At 37.4% G+C, this 13252-nt stretch overlaps 1 protein-coding gene across 2 annotated transcripts in view; it reads right to left on the bottom strand.

Moving 5' to 3' along the window:
• MOSPD2 (motile sperm domain containing 2) overlaps positions 1-13252 on the bottom strand; it is a 59409-nt gene that overhangs the window by 44726 nt on the left and 1431 nt on the right. The window lies entirely within an intron of this gene.

Genomic DNA, 13252 nt, shown 5'->3' on the forward strand with positions numbered 1-13252 from the left:
TCCATTATTTATTTCTTATATGAATTTTGCTGTGTAGATAGGTCCTATACTTACACAGTGGATCACCACCAAACACTTACTCAGGTTTAGAATTTGGCAGAGAAAGAACTAAAGATAAATGGCAATGGAGGTTGAGCTCTCAGAAAGACAGTACTACATGTTTCACTACATGTTTCAAGATGACTTCTCTTTCTCAGCTTCTCATCTCTTTCTCTTTTGTGTGTATGTGCACACACACACACACACACACCCTCACTCGCACCCCTTCATACTGTCTCTCACATATACACTCCAAAAAATTTTTAAGTTTTGCAGGATAAATACAGTTTTTATTTGTAAAATGGTGAAATTTACTATTAACTTTTTCTCCCCCATATTTGTCGGCTGGTGAAATTACCAACAGGTCAGAACTGTATTTTAAAGGTAATGAATATGAAAAAACGTCTAGCCAAATTCAGGATATGGGGCAGAGTGATGGGATCAGAAGACCCATGCTACTATCTATAGGTACTGAGCAAGTCACTCTAGGCCTGATTCTCTTCTCTGTAAAATGGAGATAAGGTCTGCCTACCCGCAGCCTTACGAAGATCAAGAACATTCTGAAAATTTTAAATACTATATAAATGAATTTTCATTAACATAAGGTAGAATGCTATCCATGAATGTAAGATTAAATTCTAATTGACCTACTAATCCGTTGAGAAAATCTTAGAAGTATACTGTAGTTATTATAAATGCGCCTAAATAAAATTCAGATCAAGTTTGGAAAAAATACAGAAGTATTCTGTTAATGAAAACTAGAGAACAGTTCCTAACTAGACAATGTAGTGATGTTCAAAAGCAGCAAATATACAACTGTCAAACATTATAGTAATTTAAAACCTCCTAAACCCTCTTATTTCTCCAGGACTTTGAGCACTGATCCACTTCAAGTCCTGGCAGGGCCCTGGAAGAGCATCTGTACCGGTTGGACCATTTCTATCGGCTGGACCGTGTTACTGTCAGGAGTGATCAGGCTGAAATAAGAAAACATTCCCTTAAGGACATCCTTAAGGGAATGGTAGTAGGCCACAACCTACCCTAAACCTCCACTTTCCTGTGATGTCATCTGGTGAAAGACTAAGAGGTAGGTGCTTTTTTGAGATGGGATGAAGCCACTAGGCTACAGCAGTGATTCTCAAACTTGAGCGCCTGTTAAAATCACCAGGAGGGCTTGTTTAGAAGGGGATTACGCAGCCCCACTCCCAGAGTGCTTAAATTCATGGATGGGAACCAAAAATCTGCATTTGTAACAAGCTCCTACAGGATGTTGATGGGTGCCAGTCCAGGGATCACACTTAGAGAACCACCGGTCTATTACAGGTGTTGAAAACCTTTCCACAAAGGGCCAGGTGGTAAATATCTAAACGTCTTAGACTTTGAAGGCAAAGATGGCTGCCATTGTTGATTCTTCTTTTTTTTAAGCCTTCCTTTAAAAATACAAAAACCATTCTTAGGACAAGGGCTGTACAAGAAGAAAACTTTGCTGACCTACGATTTGTTTAGAGAGGGGAGGGGCTTTCTATCTTAGATGATATGTATCTCCATTTATTTATACAGGTGGTCTTTCAATGTTCTTTAGGAACACAACTGTCTTGATAAAAGAAAAAAAATGTTGTAAATTTCTTCTATTAGATTGAAGCAGTTTAGAGATTGTGTTGCTGTATGAGCCAATAATAACATGAGTGGCAAACCTTATACCTCTTATTTTCCTTGCCATATTGGTAACTAGGTTATTTTACATACTGTAGAATTTTAGGAATGATAGTGGAGATCACGGTCTTTCCCTTGACTTTATGGGAGTTATTTTGAAGTTTCAGTTAGATGTACCATTTGCTGTAGGTTTTTAGAAGATATACTTAGAGCAAACAAAGTTTTCCTTGTTTGCGCCAAGTTTTGTTTGCTTTACACAACGTTGAATTATAGCCAGTGTGGTTTCCTCATTGAAATAAAAGCTTTTCCTCATTTAATTTTGTTAATGCATATATATTTCTATTTGCTCAAGTAAGTATAGAAAAAAGAAAGAAAACAAATATGGTTAGCTAAAGACAAAAGAGAAGGGGCAGAAGAGGCACGTGAGATGAAAGACTTCTAAGTGTTTACTTTTTGTATGTGGCTTTGATTGTTGAACCAGACCTATTCAGAAATGTCATTGAGAAGCATGTTATCAAGGTAGTAAGCTCCTCTGCTACATTTTCTGATTATCATTTTTGTGTCCTGGGACTAGCCAACTGCCTGGGCCTTATTTGTGTGCACATCTTTCTGCAACGGGGACAGTGGTAGGGACCTGTGGCTGCCGACTCAGTCTCTTTGATGGTTACTGATCCAGGTAGGCTTTTTACTTCTCATTGAGACAATGTGAGATGATTTTTCTCTTCTCCATTAAGTTTTCCACTTAATCTAAGCTTTTTAACTTACTGTGATAAAGCTGGTGATTGTATTCTTTTAGGATTTTTATAATCTCTACCACATCTTTAATTAGGTCTGCTTTTTTGCTCCTCATGTCTTTGCATTTTCCCTTTGCAATTAATCAGTCATCCTAGGCTTGTCTGTTTCACTAGTTCTTTCAAAAAACCAGTTTATGTTTATTACATTGAGTAGCTTCTTTCCTATATCAATGAGTATCCGCTCCTATTTGTTTCCTTCTACTTTCTCTATTTACTTATGTTCATTTTGCAGCTCCTTGAATTCAATCTCTAGCTGATTTTAATTTGGGCCTTGTTTTCTAATCAATGAATGTAAAACCATAGATATTCTGTTGCTCAGCTTTAACGAGTAATTTCCATTGTGATATTCCTCTTTAACCCAATTGTTATTTAGCAGAGCTAAGAATTACACACAACACAAGGAAGTTGTTAACCTGTGGCTTATTCAGAGGTGTGTTATTTTAGTTTCCTAACATTTGATTTAAGTACCTGGTTGACGTGTTTTTTGGTGCCAAAACTCAGGATTGTGACTTTAATACGGTTGCTTAGTGGTGTGAAAACATGGGTTTGTATGATGTAGCTGCTCTGGAATTTCTGAGACTTCTTTTATGACTTAATAATGTGGTGAATGTTTGCAAAAGCTCCAAGAGCACAAATATATTTTCTAAAGTATATATATTCCCAATTTGTTGAGAAAGGACTATACATTCATATATACACATACACATATATCTTTGATCAACTCTGTTCATTGTGTTAGAATCTAAAATCTTGGGAAGCCTGGTTGGCTCAGTCAGTAGAGCAGGAGACTCTTGATCTCAGGGTCCTGAGTTTGAGCCCCATGTTGGGGGTAGAGTTTACTTAACAAAACAAAATTTTAAGGATCTCTTGCCTGCTTGCTCTATCTATTTCTGAAAGAGGTCTGTTAAAATCTTCAACATGTTTGTGTATTTCTTGAATTTCTCTCATAATTTTGGAGGCTTTTGCTTTATATATGTGAAGGCTATACTGTGAGATACTTATGTTCTTAGTTCTAAATGTTATACCTTTTCAGAGTTCCATTAATCAACAGTAGAATTCCTTTTTAAATGTACTGTTTTTCACTCTAAATATTTTGTCTAACTAAAGTGCAGCCAAGATATCACTTTTGGTTGGTACACTTTGTTTTGTACACTTTGTTTCCATCTCCTTATTTTCAACCTTTCTACATTAGTGTCTTGTAGGTAGAATGCAATTAAGATTTTTAAAATCTGCTCTGTTAATAAGTATTAAATTTGTCCATATTTATGGTAAACTCAATCCCAGGATTCTGGGATTATGACATCAACTGAAGGCAGATACTTAATTGACTGAGCCCCCTAGGGGCCCCCATCTGTTTTGTTTCTTAAATTCCATATATGAGTGAAATCATATGATATTTGTCTTTGACTTATTTCACTCAGCATAATATACTCTAGTTTCATCCACATTGTAGCAAATGGCAAGATTTTATTCTTTTTGATGGCTGAGTAATATTCCATTGTATTTAAATAACACTTCACTGAATACAAGGTGATATCCTAAGAAGTGACAGTATACTATTGACAGACTCTTTAAAGTTGCATATCTCACTTAACATTCAGGATGAACATATATGAAGAATAGGTATCAACAATTTAAAGAGGTAAGTAAAAAAAATATTTGCCAGGCACTGATAAAAGTCATTACTGAGAATAAAGATTAAAAAATAAGCAGGTCTACCAATTCTCTATCCCATCACCAATTTACCACTCAAGTCACCATGTAAAGTTACAATCTTACATAAATGGATAAAGAAGATGTGGTATATATACACAATGGAATACTATTCAAACATCAAAAAATGAAATCTTACCACCTGCGATGTCATGGAGGAAATAGAGGGTATTACGCTAAGCAAAATAAGTCAATCAGGGAAAGACAATGATATGATCCCACTCATCTGTGGAATTAAATAAAGAAACAAAGCAAAAGATCATAGGGGAAGGGAGGGAAAAATAAAACAAGACAAAATCAGAGCGGGAGACAAAACACAGGAGACTCTTAATCACAGGAAGCAAATGAGGGTTGCTGGAGGGGAGGAGGGTAAAGAGATAGGGTACCCGGATGATGTAATGAGCACTGGGTATAATACTGACAGATCACTGAACTCTACCTCTGAAACTAATAATATACTATATGTTAACTAATGGAATTTAAATAAAAAATAAAATACAATATCAAAAAGTTATAACCTTATAGTCTCTATGACAGAGGGCTAGTATTTTTAGATAGGTAAAATAAGGACAAAAATTGATAAACTCTTAAAATCTCTTCCTCTTGCTCGGATCATGACAACTTTAAAAGGTTAACTGTGAGATGTTAAAGATGGAACAAAATTTAAGAAAATCCAAGTGTCTGTTTACCTATCTTTTAAAGGCTTTCACTATTGGAGGATAATACATAACTCATTAGCTCTGAGGACTAACTTACGATCTCCCACTATATGCCAGCTCAAAATGGAGACAGGTATTGCAGATACAAAGAGGAATAAAGCCTGAGTGGATCTAGAGAGCTTATGTAAAACATTCAATAGTGTAGTTACACTTTAAATGTCATTTTCCTTCTATTCTTCCTCTCCAGAGAGGGCAGTTGATAAGGACAATCCCCGTTTTATGCACCCTTTACCTACAGAGGTTCCCTCCCATCACTGCTAATCATCCTGTCCCTGAAATTCTCTGAGATCATCCTGGTTCTTCTACTTCTCTAATCACTTTGTCTCCTTCATCCTAATAAAATGAAGGCACTCTTCAAGGTTAATTGCTTAATGGGGAAAAAAAGAAGGAAGACAGAAGAAAGACATTAAAGAATAACCTAAAGGTTATACTTCAGATGAAACAATATTATGATCCCAGATACAAGATCCAAAACTCAAGAAGGGATGGTAAATAAAGATACTAGTAACTATATGGTAAGTAGACAAACACTAACATATAAAACCGTAAGAAATGGGGGGAGAGGTGACAATGGAGAATGAGGTCAGAACTACACAATGACTCTATTTTTCTTGGAGTAGAAAAGAGGAAACATTCTTAACTCATTTTATGAAGACTGAATGATCTTGATGTCAAAATTGCGTAAGAGAAGTATAAGAAAGGAAAATTATAGGCTAACTTATGAATACAGATGTAAAACTCCTAGACAAAACGTCAGCTAACTGAAAACAGCAATGTATTTTAAAAACCTGATTAATAGAGGCTACCATATTAACAGATTAAAAAAGAAAAAAAAACAAGTGAATGTCTCATCAGATACAATAAATGTGTTCAACAGATGAAGAAAATACATTTAGTAAATGAAATTCAACCATCAGTAGCGATGGGAAAACAACAACAAAAACCCAAATGAACAAACCAGAAGTAGATGGAAACTTCTTCATTTTCATAAAGTATATCTACAGAGATCATACTTGATGGACATGTTTGGGGCTATCTTTCTAAGATCAGGAACAAGACAAGTAGGCTTTTCTCACTGCTTCAATTCAACAGTGTTCTAAAGTCCAGCCAGTGTAAAGTAAAAGCATTTAAAGTTGTAAGAACTGGGAAGATAGAAGACTGTCATTATTTCAAGCTGATGTCAGTGCCTACAGAGAAATTCCAAACTAATCTAGAGATAAATTATCAAAATTAGTAAGAGCTGGTAAGGTTTTTGATTCAATATTAATGTAAAAGTGTCAAATGTACTTTCTGTTAACCACGAACAATCAGAAAATAATTTCTGAACAGATACCATTTAAACCACCACAAAAATAAAACATGTAAGTACCCAGGAATGAATTTAACAAAAGTGAGTTAACCTTTATGGAGAAAACTATAAATCTTTCTATAAGGAAGAGTTTAGCAAAGATATCCCAGATTCTTGGTTAGGAAGACACAGCCCTGATGATGTCAAGCCTCCCAGAAGTGGTCTTCTGATTTAATACAATTCCATTCAAAATTCCAACAACAGTTGGTTTTTTTGCAGAAACATGATAAGCTGATCCTATAATTTATATGGAGGAACAACGGGCCAATAGCCTGTTGAAGGAGTGATTTTCACAGAAGCAGAAGCCAAATGGTCCATAAAGATATGAAGAAATGCTCAGTCTCGCTGGTACTCAAAGCAATGCAAATTAAAACCATAATGAGTTATCCCTACACCTTAATCAGATGGGCAAAAATTAAAAAAAAACAAAACAATGAAACACCACCACCACCAAATTTTAAAGTGTGGAAAAACAAGGACTGCTGGTTAAAATGAAAGCTGGTATAATCACTTTGGGAACCAGTTCAGCATTACCAAGTTGAACACGTGCCTCATCAATGACCCACACATTTCACTGTCGGGTGCAAATCCTAGAGCAGCAGTCCTCAAACTTCTTGTTCTCAGGACCCCTTTTACACTCTTAAAAATAACTAAAGACTCCAAAGGGTTTTTCTGTTTGTTTGTTTGTTTGTTTATATGGGTTATATTTACCAGTAGTTATTCTATTGGGTATTAGAACTAAGGAAAGTTTTAAACATGAGAACACATAAGCACATATCCTAACGGCTGTCAGAGCAATGACATCACCACATGCCATGTAACCTCTGGAAAATGCTATTGTATGCTTGTGAGAGAATGACAGTGAAAAAGGAAAATGATGCTTTGGTGTTATAAAAGTTGTTTTGACCTCTCAAGCTCCTCGAAATGGTCTCAAGGAACTACAGTTCCTGGACCAACTTTGAGAACCACTGCCCTAGAGAAAGTCTAGGCACCAGACATGTTTAAAAATGTTTGTAGCAGCACTGCACATAATAGCAAAGCCTAGAAACAACCCCAAATTCACCAGCTAATATTTTCATTCCATGCACTACTATGCAGCTATCAAAAGCAATCAATTATACTTATGTTAGACAATACAAATGATTCTTGAGTAGCAGAAGCAAGTCATGGAAAATACATTCACCTTTTTTTTTTAAGATTTTATTTATTTATTTGACAGAGAGATCACAAGTGGGCAGAGAGGCAGACAGAGACAGAGGGGGAAGCAGGCTCCCCGGTGAGCAGAGAGCCCCATGTGGGGCTCGATCCCAGGACCCTGAGACCATGACCTGAGCTGAAGGCAGAGGCTTAACCCACTGAGCCACCCAGGCGCCCCAGTTTTTTTTTTTTAAGATTTTTATTTATTTATTTGACAGACGGCGATCACAAGTGGACAGAGAAACAGGCAGAGAGAGAGGAGGAAGCCCGATGCGGGGCTCGATCCCAGGACCCTGGGATCATGACCTGAGCTGAAGGCAGAGGCCTCAACCCACTGAACTACCCAAGTGCCCCCCAAGCTTTTTTTTTTAAAGATTTCATTTATTTATTTGAGAGAGAGAGATCCTAAGCAGGCAGAGAGGCAGGCAGAGATAGAGAGGGGGAAGAAGACTCCCTGCTGAGCAGAAAGCCTGATGCAGGGCTCGATCCTAGGATCCTGAGACCATGACCTGAGACGAAGGCAGAGGCTTAACCCACTGAGACATCCAGGTGCTCCTACATTCAGCTTTCACTTAAAGTTAAAAAATAGCTAAACTTAATAAAGTACTGGTGAAGAATACATCATAGGCAGTAAAGCTAATGAAAAGCAAGAGAATGAGTAACACCAAATGCAGGACACACCACTGCTCCTGAATGGCAGTGTTAAGTACATGGGTGTTCACTTTATTCGTGTTTCATATCTGTACTTAAAAGATATTTCAAATTGTAAAACATAATAAACCAAGAAAAAGCAAAAATTAAAAGGAAATTATCAAATGAGAGAAAATTATTTAATGGCAATGAAAGAAACCACAAAGGAATGGATAGTTTTGAATAAATTGGAAACATGAAAAAACTTTCAAGACATGTCTCCAAAGGCAAAGGAAACAAAAGCATAAATGAACTTTTGGGACTTCATCAAGATCAAAAGCTTCTGCACAGCAAAGGACAGTCAACAAAACAAAGAGGCAACACACAGAATGGGAGGAGATATCTGAAAATGATACTACAGACAAAGGGCTGATATTCAAGATCTATAAAGAACTTCTCAAACTCAACACCCAAAAAACAGATAATCATGTCAAAAATGGGCAACAGACATGAACAGACACTGCTCCAATGAAGATAAACAAATGGCTAACAGACACGTGAAAAAATGTTCATCATCATTAGCCATCAGAGAGATTCAAATCAAAACCACACTGAGATGGCACCTTACACCAGGCATTAGAATGGCAAAGATGAACAAGGCAGGAAACAACCAATGTTGGAGAGGATGTGGAGAAAGGGAAATCCTCTTACACTGTTGGTGAGAATGCAAGTTGTTGCAGCCACTTTGGAAAACAGTGTGGAGATTCCTCAAAAAATTAAAAACAGAGCTACCCTATGACCCTGCAATTGCACTACTAGGTGATTTACCCCAAAGATGCAGATGGAGTGAAAAGAAGGGCCATATGTACCCCAGTGTTCATAGCAGCAATGTTCACAATAGCCAAACTGTGGAAAACGCTGAGATGCCCTTCAACAGACGAATGGATAAAGAAGATGTGGTCCATATATACAATGAACTATTACTCAGCCATCAGAAAGAATGAATACCCAACTTTTGTATCAACATGATGGGACTGGAGGAGATTATGCTGAGTGAAATAAGTCAAGAAGAGAAAGTCAATGATCATATGGTTTGACTTACTTGTGGAACATAAGGAATAACATGGACTTTAGGAGAAGGAAAGGAAAAGTGAATTGGGGGAAATTGGAGGGGGAGACAAAGCATGACAGACTGTGGACTCTGAGAAACAAACTGAGGGTTTTAGAGGGGAGGTGAGTGGGGTGATGGGTGAGCCCGGTGATGGATATTAGGGAGGGTACAGATTGTATGGAGCACTGGGTGTTGTACATAAACAATGAATCTTGGAACACTGCATTGAAAACTAATGATGTATTTTACAGTGACTAACATCACACAATAAAAAAAAATTTTAGAAATGAAAAAAGTGAAAGTGACATAAATAAGAAAAGCCCAAACCAATTTTAAAAGCCATAGTAATGAAAAAAAAATGTGAACTACAAACTGATGTAAGTATCTGAAAAGAAATTTACTCTCATTAGCAACCAGGATGCAAACTAAAACAAAGAACCATCAATTAAGGAGTAAGGACGCCACACATGGGTAAAGCTGTGGTGAGACTAACATTATCACATGTGCTGGTGGGAATGAAGCTTGGTGCAACTTCTGGGGAGGAAAAGGTAGCACATACATGAAGTGTCTTAAAAATATTCACACTCTTGAAACCAGTAATTCTGGTTCTAGACATGAATCTTAAGGAAACAATCTGAACTACTGCACAAAAAACTGTATTAACAAAAAACTGGAAGGAATATAAATATCCAAATAGGAAGTATGTAAAAGAAAATTCTCTTTTTACAGAGCTGAGTATTAAACAGTAATGAAAAACACTATTTACTTCATCAATCTAGGGAAAATAAACTGGATCGTGTCAAGTATAAAATGCAAGCCCTCAAATTACATACACGATAGTCTTTTAAGTACTTTTTAACATACAGGGAAAAAAAAACCATATAGAGGGCACCTGGGGGCTCAGTTAGTTAAGTGTCCCAGCTGGATGTCAGCTCAGGTCTCAGTCACAAGATCGTGAGTTCAAGCCCCCTGCTGGGCTGAATGCTGGGTGTGGAGCCCATTAAGAATAAAACCAAAAACCAAATGGAAAAAAAAAATGCCTCCATTGTTAGCAGAGCTATCTCTGGATGGTTAGCTTATGGGGGACTTTTCCGGCTTTTCTGGTATCATCCAAATTTATTCAAATGAATTCATATACTTGTAAAGTCAAGAAACAAACCTAAAATAAGAAAACACACCAATCCCTCAACTGCTCTCCAAACTCACTAAAGTACAAACATCGTTTTTGTTCAAAGCTTTCTACACTGCATTCCCACTGTTTTCAGCAGGTGTGCTTACCCTCCTCTTAGAGCTCATCAAAGCGGACTTCCCATGGCTTCCTGAACATGCCCTGTACATTCTCACTACAGCGCCTTAGCTCAGACTATTTGATCCATCTGGATCACATCCTCTACCTGCCCAAGTTCTACCATTTTCCAAAGTTCCACCTTTTCTGTTTTCTCACTTGATGCTAACCCAATCACCCCAACCACATGTGATTTTTTTTCCTTGTCTTTGACTTCTACAAAAATGATTTTAGCACTTATTCCTCTTGATACAATTTGCCTGAATTCTAATAGTTAGCTCTGTCTTAATGCCTCTACTAGAATGTAGTAGTTCAGGAAGTGGCTCTATCCTTCTTCAGTTCTTTCTCTAATAAGGACACACTGCTTCTCAGAATTAAGCACATAATGAGTATTTGAGGAACCAAATAAATTACTGTCACAAGGGAGTAGTCTTTTGCCTTGGCCACCAGAAGGAGGAAGAGAGAACGGGAAATGTTTCTCATTTGAGACTCAGCATGGAATTTCTCACAGAAACAGTGAGGAAAAAAGGACCACTTGTAATGCATAAAACAATTATGAACTTTTATTCTTTCTGACAGCTACAAATCTATCCATAATTGGCAACTTAATTCCTATGGGAACAAAATTGTGCTTGGAATTCCCAAAAACCTATCTCCAAAAGAGTTTCTGGAGTATAGCCAATGCTTAAAGTGATGTATTTGCAGATCATATTTTCTTTTAGGAAAAACGTCATGTTTGTTTGCTTAAGTCAGCCTTAAGCGTCTTTTGAAACAAAATATTGTTAGTGATAACAGAACAGGTGAAATGAAAGAGGAATTAGGAAAGTGCAGGTTCTCTAAGCACTTGAGTCAATATCTAAAAAATAAACTTGAAAGGGTGAATACAGGCAGACCAAAAATCCCTTTTTACCACTTTCCTACTTTACCTGATGCAGTATCTCAGGAAACAAGGTAGAAAAGTCTTCGCAGGTTTTTCCTTTCCCATTCAAGTCTTTAAATTAATTAAATTAGTATGTACAACAGCTGTGCAGGTAACCCATTCACACGAACCCAAGTGTGTATATTTAACGACAAAACCCTCTCTATACTAATGCCACAGAGTGCTCTACTTGGAAATAATGCTTGTCTTTATGAAACATATTGCGAGGGCTGCTCTTTGCCAGACTTTGTGGAGGGTGGGGAGATGGGATGGGGAACCAATTAGGACAACTCATAAAGCAGACTCAGATTAATCTTCCTATGTATATATTTAAGCATTGCTATATTAAGTATATATTGAAAACTGTGCTAAGTATACAGAAGTGAGTCAGTCCTTGCCATGGCTGCCCCAGACCCATATACATTTTACTGGAGGAAATGAACAATAAGTAAACAAATGAACACGATAATTACCGGTTATGGTAAGAGCTGTAAAGGGGACAAAACAAACAAGACAGGGAGGCTATTCAGTAATCAGCAAAGGCCTCTGAGATCCATTTAAACCAAGATGGAAAAGAAAAAAAGGACCTAGCCATGAACATTATCTGGGCAAGAGCCTCCCAAACAAAGAGAAGTGGAAAGGTCCCAAGATAAAAACAGATTCAGTCTGTTTGAAGAACATAAAAGAAGCAGTGTGGCTGGTCATGTTTTTCAAACCCTGGGTCATGTAGGATGTGATGTCAACTTTGTGGGTCACTGCAACAGGGGTCATGGGTTTTCTGAATAAATATTCTTTAAGGAACTTTTGTTCCAGTTATGTGTGCATGTGTAAGTGTGTGAGGGATTGCTATGTGTTGCAATGTGTGATATGTTTCTTACTGTGGGCAGTGGTGAAATCTGTACTAAGTGAAGAGAGTGGTTACAAATTAGGATGTAAGGGTGGGCATGAGCTTCAGCATATATGGCCCTGCACTGTAGGCCACCATAAAGAATTGAGATTTTTGGGCGCCTGGGTGGCTCACTGGGTTAAGCCTCTGCCTTCTACCCAGGTCATGATCTCAGAGTCCTGCGATCAAGTCCCGCATCGGGCTCTCTGCTAGGCAGGGAGCCTGCTTCCTCCTCCTCTCTCTCTGCCTGCCTCTCTGCCTACTTGTGATCTTTGTCAAATAAATAAATAAAATCCTTAAAAAAAATTTTAAGAATTGAGATTTTTATTCTAGACACAGTGGGAACGTATTGAAGAGTTTTAAGTTGGGGAGTGACATGATCTAAGGCAACATGATGGTGTCCCAAAAGATTTTCACTATAGTGAAATTCAGAAAACTAGCCCAAGGCCTAGCCATTAACACCAAGGATTCGGAGTGAATCACTTAATCTCTCTAGATCTTACTTTCTTCATTTTAAAGAGGAGAAGGCTGGACCAAGATAACTCTTAAGATCTTTTCTATTGCTAAACTTGTATAACTACACACACACACACACACACACACACACACACACATACACGTATACATATATCCTGCTTCCTCCATTGGGCATGAGTACTCAACTAATGGGAAGACACTAGCCCCTTAGGTCAGGTTCTGGGTTCTTAAAATACTATAAACCATGTACCTATAAGAACATTTCTATAGAAAGCAATCTCAGAATTACCTTTTTACTGGAACCACCTATATTATTTAAATGGGATCTCTGGGCTAAATGTGAAATCAAGTGCTTTTGCAACTCTCTGGTGCAAAGTTTGGGATGGGAAGAAAATTGACAGGGAGGATGAACAGATTTTCTGACCAGGTTATTTGGAACACATTTCCTTACTTGTTCTAGGTCATCATTGACATTTAATCT

Source organism: Lontra canadensis, unplaced genomic scaffold, assembly GCF_010015895.1.
Source record: "Lontra canadensis isolate GAN:19392208 unplaced genomic scaffold, GSC_riverotter_1.0 scaffold68, whole genome shotgun sequence".
NCBI lineage: Eukaryota > Metazoa > Chordata > Mammalia > Carnivora > Mustelidae > Lontra > Lontra canadensis.